This window comes from Cygnus olor, chromosome 2, assembly GCF_009769625.2.
Source record: "Cygnus olor isolate bCygOlo1 chromosome 2, bCygOlo1.pri.v2, whole genome shotgun sequence".
NCBI lineage: Eukaryota > Metazoa > Chordata > Aves > Anseriformes > Anatidae > Cygnus > Cygnus olor.
Genome location: NC_049170.1, coordinates 77,294,707 through 77,310,224, shown reverse-complemented (window position 1 = coordinate 77,310,224; position 15,518 = coordinate 77,294,707). Strand labels below are relative to the sequence as shown.

Here is a 15,518-nt window from a genome sequence, read left to right as displayed (position 1 = left end):
AGTGAAACAACAGAGTGCAGAGCCAATAGTCCATTAGTGTAGCTAGATCAATATAAAGGAGAAGAAACATGGGCTTCATTTCACTCCAGCACTCTTGAAGATGACCTGCTGAAGATTTATCAGTTTTATATAGGAGGATTTGCCCTCCTCCTCCTCTTTATTTTCTCCAAAATTGTACAAAGTGAAGTACAGCAAAAAGTCTAGGGGGAAAAAAAAGTACAGTCCAAAGACAATAGGCCATTTCTGCTTCTGTTTGCTGTCAATAACAGAAAACTAATCAAGGGCAGATTTGTAAGGATATAGTTTTTGAAATGTGTATTTTCACCTGTGACAAAGCTTTGTTTTTTGAAATCCCGCACTGCTCCTCCACTATGCTGCAATTACAAACAGGATGTTTTCTGAAGGTTCACTTACTGCTTAAACTTAGTAGTAAGCATTCATTTCACCTTGATGTTGTAGAATTAACCACACAACCTTTCACACACAAAAAAAAGTCTGGCCCACTGGGTGAAATGAGAAAGGGACAAATGGTGCAATTGAGGCAGAACGTACAAAAGAGAAGTGTGAAGAGAAAAATGGCAGGCAGAAAAGAGAACTAGAATGAGAAAGGTGTTATGGAAAGAGGTCAGTGCAGTGAAATGAACTGAATGGAAGATAAACGGGATGGCTAGAAACAGCTAGAAAAAAAAAACACAACAGGCTGTGGTTGGTTGATTGAGGTGTGGTGCTGGTCAGTTTTGTGTTTTTTTTTTTAAATCTGTTGAAATTTCAGTGATTCAGTAGACTCCCCACCTCTGTTGGAGAATGGAGAATGTTGGAATGGAGAATGTTGAATGTTGGAGAATTACTTACTTAGGTAAGTAGGAGAATGAAACTTAGGGACTTCAAACCTATCACAGAGAACTTAATGAACTCTAGAGATGTTTTGTGTGAGCATGGTCTTTGAACTCTAACTTATATTTTGCGTTGAATACTCCAGGAAAACAGCTAGTTATAGGCAGCAAGCAAAAAGCAATAGCAGTTCTGGCACTCTTAGACATATGACATTGTTTCTATTTCTGACCAAATCCTGTTTTATATTCTGCTACAGACACAGTCCTTCCATTATTTTTTCTTCCTTAGGTAAAAAGAGCAAGTTCTAACTAGATCAAAACCAAGGGACCAGGTCGGATTTCTTCAAAAATTTCTGCTGTTATAGCTTCAAGAAGCCATGTTCTGATCCAGTTATAAGTATGTTCAGAGTAGTTTAGTATTCTTGGGTTTAAACAAGCACTTGAGACCAAAATTAGACATACAAAGGACACTAATATTAAGCAGAGTTCCTTTAGTAAAAGAAATAAACATAATTTCATAAAATTGGCTGGCTTTTTAAGCAAGTGCAGTTAACAGAACTTTTTTTTTTTACAGTAATTATAATAAAAGGTAAATACTGTGTATTTGTCAACACAGTAAATGTTAAGGAGCTCTCTACACAGCACTGTTGAACAGCACTCAGTACTCTTCAGTTTCATTTCAACATTACAGCTGAATAATAGCAAATTAGTATAGAAAGTCTAAAAAATCAAACTTGAATGTTTATATATACATATATATATTAGGTCACACACTATATTTGGTCAGATTTCCAATGTAAGGTGAAAAACTGGAAGTTCTCACACATATTGCAATAGATTTGTGGTGTAAGTGTTCTTTTAACATTCCACTAACAGGCTATGGATAAGCTGTAGACACATGCTGCAAAATAAAACGTATCAATACCTAAAACCTCTTGTACTCCTGAAAGTTATGAAATATCAGAATAATTCTTCAAAGGTGGATTTTTTTTTAATAAATAAATAAATCAAAGCACTAACTGTCTCTGTGTGATTACAAGATGAAAACTACATTTGAAAGGACTGCCTTTCAAGTGATTGTAACCAGACAGTGAGCAAAAACCATTCTGAAACAGGCTTTCAGGGACTATAAAACCCATCAATATTTCTGTCTCAGAAATTAAAACTAAGTATGACATCCCTAAGCTCATTTAGAATTGGTTTGGATGTTATCATCATTATTAATGGACGTAAATGCCATTGCTGTCCTTATGCTCCAGAAAAAAGAAGTGATAGAGCACATTTGGTGTTCATCACCTACACTCACATCTGAGGGCTGCGTGCACATCCCCCAGTTATCCATGTTGTAAGGGTATAATGGAAAATGCATTCTCCACTATCACTTGGTTCTAGGAGAAAAATACTCTGTATCTTGACTGCTGAGCCTGCACAAAAAGTAACATACTTCACTTATACACGCATATGCACATATGCATATCTGCACACACACATTTCTACAAGAGCATGCACAGGAAGACCAGGCTTTCTTACTTCTGTTTTACTTTGTTTTCTCCCGGTTTATTTGTCTGTGACTGGGCTGTGTCTCCAATTTGCGATTTTATGTAAATCTCCACTGTTTTCCCCTTTTAGTTAGGGGAGAAAAAAACAAAAAACAAACAAAAAAAAAAAAAAAAACACAATCAAAAGATGAAACCTACCTGCATCCTTGTCTACAGCAGCTGGCATTTTCAAAGGTGCCATAAAGATTCAGGTGCCCTGACCGTGCTGCAGTTAAAGGTAACCGAGTTCTTGACTCCTTTAAACAGTTCTCACAATTCCTCACTAAATTATATTTGCTGGACACCAAGCACTTACTAAATATATGGAATATTTAGGGGACTCCTACTGTTACTTCTTGTTCTTTAATTTTTAATCTCAGTTACACGAAAATACAACCTGAGCCTCATTGCTAATACTTTTTTTTACTGACATTGTACTAGCACCCTGCCCTCTCACGTAATAGAAGAAACTGCTTTTCTAGAGCTGCATACCCATACCACTTAAAAAATTCTGTATCGTCTAAAGACTGCATCATTATGGGATTGTTCAGCCTGGAGAAGAGGAGGCTCAGGGGCGACCTTATCACACTCTACAGGTACCTTAAAGGAGGCTGTAGAGAGGTGGGGATTGGTCTATTCTCCCACGTGCCTGGTGACAGGACGAGGGGGAATGGGCTAAAGTTGCACCAGGGGAGGTTTAGGTTGGATATTAGGAAGAACTTCTTTACTGAAAGGGTTGTTAGGCATTGGAATAGGCTGCCCAGGGAAGTGGTTGAGTCACCATCCCTGGAGGTCTTTAAAAGACATTTAGATGTAGAGCTTAGTGATATGGTTTAGTGGAGGACTTGTTAGTGTTACGTCAGAGGTTGGACTAGGTGATCTTGGAGGTCTCTTCCAACTTAGATGATTCTGTGATTATCTTTCTTTATGGTTTCCTTGTACAGTTGGTGTAAGAATAACAATTACGAGAAGGAACTTTTTTTTTTTGGTGCAACTATTACTGTCTTTTATACTTCAAGTTCTTTTCTGACAATTTTTCAAATTATTAAGTCCTATTTGTTATTTCTTCTTTTTCTTTACATCATTCCCCCATGAGCAAAACTTAGCAAGGTGATCCAATTTTTTTATCTGCCTTCTTTTTCCCCCCTATTTAAGTGTGGAACATCCACAATTCTAAGGGGCACCTACCCTACATGAAAAATTCTGAAAGGAATTTTAAGAGTTGTAAAAAAAAAAAAAAAAAGGTTATTTATAGTATCAAACAGGGAGCACGTTAATTGAATTCAATCAGCAGAGCAAGGATAAAAAACACTATCAAGCTTAGGGTACCATAAATGGAGCAAAGATTTCAGTCAATTAAGACTAACAGGCCTCAGAAGTTTGCTAATTAACATCTACAGGGACAGCAAATTGCTGCTGAAAGAGAAACTTGCCTTTAAGGGCCATTAAGGGGAAAAAAGATTTCAGCATGTTTCTAGGTATCGTTTAAAAGCATGTGACATATTGCTAGGCCTGCAACAAATAATCAACAGTGATATATTGGAAATATTTCTCTCCTATTTTGGGGTTCAGTGATTTTTAAGACATCAAACTGCACAAAAGTTATGGTAGTAACGTGAAGCAAGCTACGCAACAGTATTGAATTACATTAAATTGATCAGAAAAACAGCAGCCTCTTGATTGGGAACATACTGAGTTCCATCTGTACAGTGTATGAGCTAGTTTGTGCATGAATCTAACTTGTTAGATCATGACAAAGAACACAGTATGAAAACCAACTCAAAGTTTGAAGTATGTGAGCCAGCAACTACCGAGCCATTTCCCTCATTTGTATGATTTGGCAAAGACAGACAATTCTCGGGTCTTTGAGAGGAAAAAAATCCACCCAGTGACAGCCAGGAGAAATAAAGTAATCCTTGCTACCATGATATGATCTGGAGCTACTGACTATATTTTCTGTTCCTTCCATCTGCTTCTGAAAATTGCCTCTCAAAAAGCCTTCTTCTGACTAAAATAGACACCTACATTGTGATTTCAACATATGTACAAATAATTTCATAAAACATGCAACTCCATGTAAAAAAAATACATAGCTGTTCATGAAAATTGGTGATTTTTACACAGAGAGAGAATTTCACATGATGCACTGTTCAATATTCAAAATACAGCACTTCAGCTAAAAGCATGTACACATCCGTTCTTAGACATGTGGCACACTTCAACAAACTCAGGCAAATCAGTTATGCTTTGTATGTACCAGTTTTAGACACTATGAAATAATGGAATAAAAATTAGTATACTACTTCGAGGAATATTATGAGGTTGCAATTTTTAAAATCTGCACAAGTTACCATGTTTGGAAAAGCACTAGAACAATGCAAGTTACACGACATTCAGTGTTTTCTCCTGAAAATCAGTGCAATATTTGGTCATTGCATTACCCTACATGCTCCTCCTTTAAACTGTTAAATGAACTACCATTATGTTTCAGTTTTAATATTACCCAAGACTATCTTTGAATAGTCTGTCCAATGTTCCAGAAAAAAAAAAAAGGGGGTGGGTATGTATTACACTTTATGCAACAGATTTTTCACCACAATGTGGCCTCAAATTGACTGATGAAGGAAAAATATGAGTATGTTCCATTTAAATCGTGAGGCTGATAAATGCAGACATCTGTGTACTAGCATCTCTCTGGACAGTCCAGGAAAGCAGCTTTAGGACCACTCCTCAAAATCTCAGAGTGTAAGTCAGTCCTCCTGTTATTGTTATATTATGGGTTTGTTATATAATGACAAGAATAACCTTTATCACTTCATTCTTTACTTGGCATAAAATGACTTTTTGGACTGATAAAACACCTCAGGCTTCGCCTCAGTGTGTAATCAGTTTCAGCAGCTGTTCCTAGCTTCAAATACTACAAAGCAATAGAAGTTAATTGCTTAATTAAACTCAAACCTCAGTTGTCTTCTTAACAGGCGGGGGCCTGCCTAGCTTTTGGATACTGAAAGACAGAGACCAAGCAAATGACATTGCTCTTCTCTCAAGGACTGTCAATCTAGGAGTGCTATGGAGACACTGAAAAGGAAAAGCCAAAGGCCTCTTCTGGGAAGCAATCAGGAGTCTTGTTTCCTATTTGTGACCTGAATTACTGATTTCATATGAACACAGCTACTGTATTTTATAAAAAAGATTTTTTTATAGGCTGACCAGTACACATAAGAGAATAGAAAAAATTGAGGACATATCTTTGACCAGACTACACTGCCTTGTTGAGCTTGATTTATCCTAGTCAAAGTTCTCAGTCCACGGGGATTTTTTTTTTTTATTTTCCTCCTCCAGTTTTCAATGTCAGCAGGTCTAATAAGATGACACAAATGTATTTTACCTGACAAGCTCCTCTCTGACTTCAGCACTCTTACATACATACAGAGCACTGGGTTTACACACGATGGTCTTGGGTTTTCCCTGGTGCTCAACCATCAAGAGCTCATGTGATTTTAAAGGGTTAGGATGTGCTGGCATGAGGTTACCACTACAGCTAAGCTTTAAGAAAAAAATTTTGTCCCCATCTTGTACTGTCAATCAACCATGCTGAGAACTACTATCTTTACTTTCAGAATTGCTAGTTTTTCTTAAATAACTTCTGATTAAAAATGGAGCCACATCTCTTCCATTACTTCTGGCTCTCATTTAAGAGCTCTTAAAAAAAATCAAATAGTGTATTTACAGGAATTCACCCTTATAATTAATACCCAAATCTAATGAAAACATTAGATTCCATTTCTGATTTTATTATTTGAAATATTTTAGCCTCTATATATTACAAATTATTAAAATTTTGGGTAAAACTGATAGCTATGGAGAAAGTGCCAGAAGGGAAGTAAATTGCACTCAGGAAGCATGACCTTAAACTAGATAAAACTGTATTGAAAATGTATATAGTGAATTTGTCAGGCAGCTTCTCTACTACGATAAAAAGTATGATTTCATTTATCTCAGTGTAGCATTGCCAAATTCTGAGGGGCTTTACCATCAGGCGAGGATCTATCTGAAGCACTGGTGTTTTATCTGTTATCGTATCACCTCATAATATGTCACATAATTTTGCCTTAAACATGCAAATAGCAAAGTATTACTGTTTTTTTCATCAAGGTATTTATAAGTCTGAAAGTTCAATCAGTCAGTTAATTGCATTCTCAAAGCATCCAAATATCTTAGGATCTTTAAATAGGTGGCCTTAAATTAATGAGCATGCCCACATAAGACAACTTTCACGCAGAAAACTGGAAATACTTACAGAACTAACAAGATGCATAAGACAACACCACACTTTGAGCATGCTTTGGCACTGTTTCAATATATTAAACTTCTGTAGCTTTTGTGGAAAACTAACTTTTTATTATTTCCTGTTAAGTACATAGAAATAGTACGTACACACACACAGCTAAGTAATTGCAAATCATGCTTCACATACTATTAGGTTTTGATCTTGAGGGATATTTTCCTAACAAATATACGTCATGCTTTCTAAAAGACACCTAAAATAACAAAACAGTATTTTTTGGTAATGAAACTACCCTACCATCCATGGACAACCTCCCTTTGCTCAGTGTTTTTCATTCTGCTAGTTCTTCACTTCAGTAAGAAAGGTAATCACAACCCATTTGAAGTTTGAGCTGAAGGGACCAGTAATTTGATATGAACGCATGAAAAGTCTTTTATGAAAACACAAAAATCTAGATGAAAGACAATTTTCTATGATTATCAGTAAGCCCTGTCGGTGTCTTGTGGGGCTTACCAGCAACTTAAAAACTAGTAACATTTCATCACAAACTTTCAAACAGGATTATGAGAAACATCTTTATCTCTTATTAACATTATCGTTGTCTTTTTCATATGCTGAACTTCCATCCCATCTTGTACAAAAAGTTCAATTCCTCTGCGATAACCTCAGGAAGCTATCTGAACTCTTTGTATCCTTAAAGTTATTAACACATTTAAGTGATTGTTTGTAAATTTTATGACTTCTGAAAGGTAGCAATATATTTGTCATGTGTTTTTTTTTCAAAAGTATGGAATTGTTAGTGTCCATGGTTTTATTCTTGGTTACATTGTATTTTACAGAGTAACTGTAATCATAAGCATCCCTGAGCAGCAAACTACATAGGAATGCCAGAATTAGTCTCCAAAAATAAAGGTTTCTACGTGAGTCTGAAATACAAAGAAAGCCTAGATAGTACAATTATTTTTCTTTAAAAAAAAAAAAAAAAGAAAGAGAGAGAACTGTAATACCACCCACCCCCGAATACAACAATCTGGAACCATCTCTTCTACAACGACAGTAAATGACAGAGTAGAGCAATGCTGGATACCGTAGTGAATACTTAATTCAATACTTACCTCAAGCACAGTAACAAAGTGTAGGTTTATAGATGTATATACTCTCCAGTACTGTATTTCAGTGACAACCAAGCATTATGTACATGACCAAAGCAGGAGTAGGCAATTCACACGGTAATTCCTGCTGTACATGAGGGAGATCTTTTAATTGCAGTCAATCCTCCTCTTTAGAAAGGGAAAGTCTCTGAGAAGGCTTTTGGGAATGCCAAAACTGCACGACATGGGAAGCTAAAGGAAGAAAATAAACTACATGCCTTTTTTAATAGGGGTGGTGAGAGCATGGCTTCCATTCTGTGATAATGCGGACATACTGAGACACGTTTTCAGCCTGAATAGAGATGGGGGTGGAGTTCACAACTGAAATAGGAAAAGAATCCACTCAGAAACACTAACAGAAATCATTAAAGGCACTTCAAGACTATAGAATACAGTTAGACATGCATATAAAAGTTGCACTGAAAATGTAGAAGGATGATCTGCTGTTTCAATGTCTGCAATACACAAAACAGCTGAAATACAACTAGGAAGTATTCTTTATGACAAAAAGAGGTTTTGTTAACAGCTTTTGACCAGGTTTATTGATTAGTCTTTGGCACTGAGATGCTAAATTTGAGAATTATATATGGAGCCAGCCTGCACTACATTCTTGGCAGACCTACTGGAGCTATGAGGTCAAGGAAAACACATGGACTGCTGCCAGGTGGAGATACAAGGAGCATTAGGCCTTACACAAATAATTCTCTTCAACACCCTAGAGCCATTTTTTCCCTGTTGTGAGGTAGGGGAAAATTCCTCCATCACAAGTGCTCCAATAGCAGATAATACAGAATCAGAGAACCACAGACCAGATCAGATTGGAAAAGACCTCACAAGATCACCAGATCTAACCTTTCACAGGAAAAGGGGAGCTTAGGTGAGATTATCCAGCACCCTGTCCATTCACATCCTTGAAACCTTCAGCATTAGGGACTCTCCCACGTCCCTGGAGAGGCTGCTCCAGTGATTGATTACTCTCACTTATTTCTTGTATCAAGATGGAACCTCTCCCAGTGCAACTTGTACCTGTTGTCCTTTGCCCTCCCAATGGCTTCCTGTAAAAACAGAAACTCCATCTTCCAAGTACTCGAGGACCATGATGAGGTCCCCTCCAAGCCTTCTCTTCTGCAGGGTAAAAAGACCTAACTTCTTCAGTCTTCCCTTATAGGGCAGGTTCCCCAGCCCTTTATTGCAAGCTAAAGGAAATTCCATATAGAGATGCTTCCTTGTCCTGATTGTGTACCTGTGGTAACCTGGCTCTACTTTAAGAGTAGAGTCTTGATATTATTCAGTCTGCCTGTCTAGCTCAGAAATAATTTGGTTAGTAATTTAATCTGTGGTAAACTAGTTTACAAGGAAATTATTTGATATGCAACACTCCTATTAAAGTAGTCTGATGATCAGTGGCAGTTGCTACTGAAATTAACACAAATTCTAGTAGCTCAAAGCATCTCCAAAAATATGGATAATTTTATGGATGTCTAAATTGCAAACCTCTGTGACTAACTTTAAACACTTTTTTTTTTTGATTTCTTTTTTTTTTTTTTTACAGAACCAGTCCCTCATTTCTTTAAATAAAACATTCAAAAGCTTTTCATACATTTGAAGTTGTGCAAAAATAGCAGTACGACATTAGCCAAGAGACCTTGCAAAGAACATTTTCAAAGCACTGAATAGGATTTTTTTTTTTTGTCCATGCAACTCCTACTGTATTTTTGACAGACTTCACACTGTTAAAACCATACACGATGGCTGACTCCCTGAAATGTATGGCAAAATTCATTCCAGAGCAAAATTTGCATAGATTCTTACCATCAGAATTATTTAAACAAGCTTCCTACCACACCTTTCCTTATATTGGCCATACCAATAAATATAATAGTGAAAGGTTTATTGAAAGTGATAAGAAGTTTGTATAGGAAAATATAATCAAACAGGTGGTCAGGATCTGTAAGTGCAAAACTTCCCTTTAAAGAGAACCCCTTTCTCTTTAATTTCATGGATGACTGGAATTTCCAGTCTGAAAATATATCCAGTGCTCCATGAAATTTACTTGTCTATAAAATGTCCACTCCTGTTAACATGAACAAATAAATCTATACTTCATTAGATATAATTAAACAACAAGTAATCTTGGTCTGATCAAAGTCTTAAGCATTGACCTCCAAAGAAGAAGATGTGTAACACTGCCTTTTTAGCAATGAAAAATGTAAATTCTTATGCAATGGTACCTAAGTGATGAAAACATTTCATATTTCCTCCTTTATGTTTCCTCCTTTATGAAGCGCTTTAGCAATAGCCCAGAAAAGTAGGAGTCCTGGAAATATCTAATAACATATATTCAGCCTGAAGCTGGATGATACTCTTTGCTGATACCACTGTACAAATTTGAGCAAGAACTTATGTTAGTGAGGGCAGTTAGTCCCATAATCGTATTATGACAAAGAATGAAGTCTCTTATCTAGGAACCTACTAATTAGGAAGCCGTCAAAACATCTTTAAAGCTTATTTTGCAAAGCAAGTGAGATTAGTCCTATCTTTTTCATGAAGCTATCAGAACTTCACAGAAATACACAGTTCTCATAAACAAGGCAGCCAGAGGACTAGAATCATTCACATGCATATTTCACCTATGCTTTAGATGGTGGAAAAATGAAACTTAAGGAAATAAACTCTTTTTGTGGCTTAAGACAGAAATCTACACAGCCTGACAATCTATGGGGACCCCAGTTCCCCCTTGATTTTCTGAACTTCTCACTTAATTCTCTGCATTTTATTGAACCCTGCATGATGAAAAGGGTTAGGATTCCCAGACAGGCAAAAGATATATAGCTTTTTTTTTTTTTTTTCCCCCATTAATTACACATCTATGCTGTTCTTAATCAGCTGAAAGTTCTCCACTTCCAAGTAACACACACTAACAAATTAGCTTGGACTAGAACACGCATTAGCATTAGGATTTCTGGAGTAAATGCTCACAAGAATACTATCATCACATGGTGGAAAATTAGAGCACTGACCTCTTTTGCACTGAGTACTAAAAACACATCCATTAGTATTTCCTATTTCTTGCTACACTCACAGGACAAAGAATTGCCAAAATATGGCAATGATGGATGAAGAATATAGAAAGCTCTGAGACAAGAGCAGAGGCACTTACAAAGACTAAGATGCTATATATATGCCTAATTTCAAGTAGAATTTGCCCAAAGCAAAATCAGTACTATTATGCACAGACTTAAACATGTATTAGACAAAAGCTGAAGACTGGAAGTTCTTGGTTTACCAGGTTTGTTATGCATACATACAAACCACCTTGAAAAGTTCAACTGCAGTTTTCCACATAAAAAAAACAACACATTACATATCACTGTTCAAGCATCATGAAAGATGACCTGAAGAAGGCAGACAAATAACGGGGATTGAACAAGCTTTCCATACTTTACTTTGGGATTGGGAAAAGCAAGCACAGCTTTCCACGTGGGCAAGTGAAAACTTCTCGAGTAAACTTTGTCAAGCTGTAGCTCTGGAAACACATTCCCAATTTGAAAAAGATGAGTTTTTTTTTTTTTTTTTTCTCCAAATAGAGCATGCTGTTGCTTGTAATATTTGCAATACTTTGGAAAGTTTAGTTTGAAACAAATAAACCTTAAGATGCAGAAAGTTTGCCTGACTATCCAGACAAGGACATCCCTGTCCTCATTAAATTCTATTCCGTATTTTCAAAGAACTGCCTGTGCTTTATTTTTGCCTATAGTTCCCATGCCAACTACTTCAGTGGTGGCACTCTCAATACTCTCAATACCATTCCTAATGGTACAGTCTTTCATGTAGTCTCTACTAGAAGTAGAGCGAGTGCAAAAGACTCAGCAACAGCCACATGGAACAAAGAGTTATAATTAGACCCACAAAACACAATAGGAAATATAATGGTTTGTATCTTTGCAAATGTATGCATAAAACAAAAGACTAATACCTCTAGCTAAGAGAGTTGTAAATCCATATAAAATATTTAAATAGCCACCCTTTCCCTGCTGTGAAAAATCCTAATTACTGAGCTGATTAAAATACCTACCATATTATAAACATCTCGGTTCACCTGTTTTATTTCAAAAGCAAGTAACAAGAAAAGGTTTATCAATATAAAAATCAATGTGCGTGCTTTTTGCCCATATAATCCTGTTTTTCTTCTTTCTTTACACTTTATATATTGTCAATATTGTCTGATTTGACAGAACCAGGGCAGAGAGTTCCTGAGGTAAAGCTGTACAGCAAATATTCACTGACACATGCACATTACAATATGTTGATTACTATATGCTGTTTGCAAAATAAACACTGTGTATTGTTCCATGCTTTTTTTTTTTTATGCATACTGAAGACATTTGGCAACAAAAATTACTGAATATATCACTATTGACACCACAATCAACCTTCTGATCAGTGGCCCATGTCTTTATCTTGCTGCACTCTACTACTCTTATTCATTACCTACATAGTATGGAATGAAAAACTTCACAAGAGTGGCTTCCTTATACACATGAAGTCTTTACCAGTCATTTTCCAGCCCCAGGGAAAGAACAGTGTTTCTCAAAACTACAGTTTCAATTAGATAGTATTTTTCTCTTAAAGCCCATCCCTTGCATCTTATTTTGCAATGGAGGTGGGGAGGTTAAAATCCAAGTTGTTAGCAAGCTAACACAGGGCTTACTAAGAAACCTTTTCCTTAGTAAGGACTAAACAGGGGTTTTATTAAACTTAGCTAGGGCCACATGTTAATGCACATTTTTATGTTCATATGCTTTTTTTCTTTCTTTAAAGTGAAAGCTGTAGACCATGTGGAATGAAGTAACACTGCCATATCTACCCACTCATCTCTATTTCAAGCTGTTGGCATTTTACCCCACCATTAAACCCATCAACATTACACAACCACAGGCATTAGAGAAAATAGTTTAAAACACACAACAGAAGTACTTTCTGTCATTGACCTTTTACCTAAAGGTGAAATGTTGATACTCTATTCAGGACACGTCACATACATACAGTTCCAACCGACACACAACTATACAGAGAAAAAAAAAAACACACACACACACACACACCAGGTTGAAACAACTCCATGCAACAACTTCACTGAAATAGCTGACGTGGAAAACAAATGGCATTTCTATCATGAAAACTAGCCACAAGGAACTATCAGAAACTGCCAAAAGAAACCACAAAAAGAGAGGAAAAAATCAGTGTTGTGATAGTAAGAGTTTGTTAATTTACTGAACTGTACCTGTAGTGATTCCCAGTCCTCTCCTCTCTTCTTTTGAAATTCTGCAGAGGACTGATGTATTAGCATCACCTTGCAGGTGCTTTCAGGATAATTTACCATTAGCTGCAATGCTATTTAAATTTAGATAGGCACGAGGCATAAGGTTATGATTAATACAGAGAAAACCACATCTAAAGACAGGATGACTTTGATCTGTTGACAGTTTAAGAATTTAATGTATTCTTACGCAGATTATAGGAGCAAACTGTGCCAGGACAGGCAGAGGCAGTGCTAACAAAAGACACAGGCAGAAGAAAATGCTCCTTCTTTACACTCACAGTGCCAGTGGCTGAGTGAAAAGAACCTCCTGAACTAAAGAGCACTGCAAACGCTGTGCCCCTCAGACTGGAGATCACTGGAAATAGCTTTGGCAGGGAAGAGCCTTGCAAGGTTAGCAAGGTTAGAAGTACCTGGGGGGGAGGAGGGAGGAACGACAGCACTGTTGAACCTACTTTTAAGTAAACTTTCACGATTCTCAGCAATTTTAGTGGGAACTTAAACATTAGTAAATATCTACATACACTTAGCAGTAGGTACACACAGCCCCTCACCTGCAGAACACAAGCAGGACCGCTTTCCTTGGCTGCCATGAGCAAACAGCCTCCCCATGGCGCAGCTGGGGCCTAAAGCCTGGGGCGGCCCGGGGAGGGTGGGGCAGGCATGGCCCAGCCCAGCGCCCCACCAGCAGCGGGGCACCGGGCAGCCCCGGCACCTCTGTGGGGCCAGGGCCGGGCTCCAGCTCCCCACAGCCCTGCCAGGCCCTGCCAGGCCCCAGTGGGGCAAAGGCTGGTGGCCCCAGGGCTGCTGCAGGGCCTGGGCCTGGGCCTGGGCCGGGCCGGCGGCGCCCTTAGGGCTGTGACAAACACGGGGCACCTGAACCGTGCAGGTGCAAGAGTAAAAAAATAAACTTTCCTCGTGTCATTCATCTATTTTGTTTCGAGTTCAATGAATGCTGGGAGAAGAGCTTAGAAAATAAGCCTGTATTTTTTTTTTTTTTTTTTTTTGGTCTCTCTCTGAGGAGCGGAGGTATTCAATAACAATAACAATTATGAACTTAATATCAAGGTTTAGTATTTCATTTCAGGGAGGTCCCACTGGTCTTCACAGGGATATACTAGAGGTAAAGTGAATTGTCTACAGTCTATTTATAAATTACAGGAGGATGATGAAAGGATAGCAAGAGTATCTGAAAGGAACAGGCAGTGGGAGAGTAGTAAACATGAAAACAAAACAGGAAAGGAAAAGGGAGCTTGGAGAGACTGTTGGCAGTAAGAGCATAACATGGAAAAAATACAGAAGAAGTAGAGTTCTTCCATAAAAATCAGGTATCCTAACTTCATGTTTATTCTCATTTTCTTCGCTGCAAGTAACTTTTTACTAAATGTGAATTCTACTAAGCTGAGCAATCCATAATGCCAAAGCATTTATATAATAAATGCATTGCAAATAACTAAATAAAGCTTGGCAGACTGGTTAGATATGAACTGAGGTAGGTGCATTCTCTTAACTTAAAACATTATCTAGAAGCACCATGAAAGTTCATAAGCTCATGCGGTTCCACTGATACCAATGGAGCTGTGCCAGTTTCCACCAATGGAGATACACTGGGGAAAAAAAGACTTTGAAAAATGAAAATATATATATATTTGGATAGAATCTGACAGCCCATTGCTAATTCAGAAAAATATCTCAACGCTTACATGGCCTGGCTGAAAGCTGCTGCTAGGGCTCTGTTTTGTATCTATGGAAACATTTTCAAGCTTCCCAACACCTCCTACACAGATATCCTGTTAGATTCAGAGCGAAGTAACTTTTCCATAAAATGCGACCTAAGGAAATTTCCAAAAAATAAAACAAGCTTACCATGCAACATGCTAAGATTTTACACTTCATTGGGAAAAAAAAAAAAAGCTATCTAATTCAAGACCAAGATTTTAGAAGCTGCTTTCATCAAATATATAACTAGAGAAAAAACAAATGTGGGCATTTATTAGATTACTGGATATATAAATTCATCTAACTTAAAATGACAAGGGAGTTTTGACTGATTGCTTGTTTAGAAATAGCTCCTTCTGTCACTGACTAAAACTTCAAAAGTATGTATATACTTGCAAGTAAGGCCTAACACAGCACATTAGAAATCAAATTATCCACCAACTCAGAATTTTAACTTTTCTTATAACGCACTCAACATTAAAATAGCCAACATTGTCCAGCTCTTTAATGGTCACAATAACTGGATTTGGGCTAACAGATTTCTTTTGGAAGAAGTTTGCTATGATACTGTTATGACTTACTCCTGCAAAACAAAAAAGGAATAACCACCCACTCAACTCGTAAGCTCTATGGCAGCATTGGTCTCCTTTACATCAAACAAAATGCCAA

At 37.3% G+C, this 15,518-nt stretch overlaps 1 long non-coding RNA gene across 1 annotated transcript in view; it reads right to left on the bottom strand.

Annotated features, from left to right (window-relative positions):
• Window positions 1–13,880, bottom strand: part of LOC121065981 — a 32,875-nt gene extending 18,995 nt beyond the window's left edge. Inside the window, exon 1 of the long non-coding RNA XR_005817448.1 lies at window positions 13,685–13,880. This is a non-coding gene — a long non-coding RNA (uncharacterized LOC121065981). The remainder of the gene's footprint in view (window positions 1–13,684) is intronic.
• Between the last annotated feature and the right edge of the window lie 1,638 nt (window positions 13,881–15,518).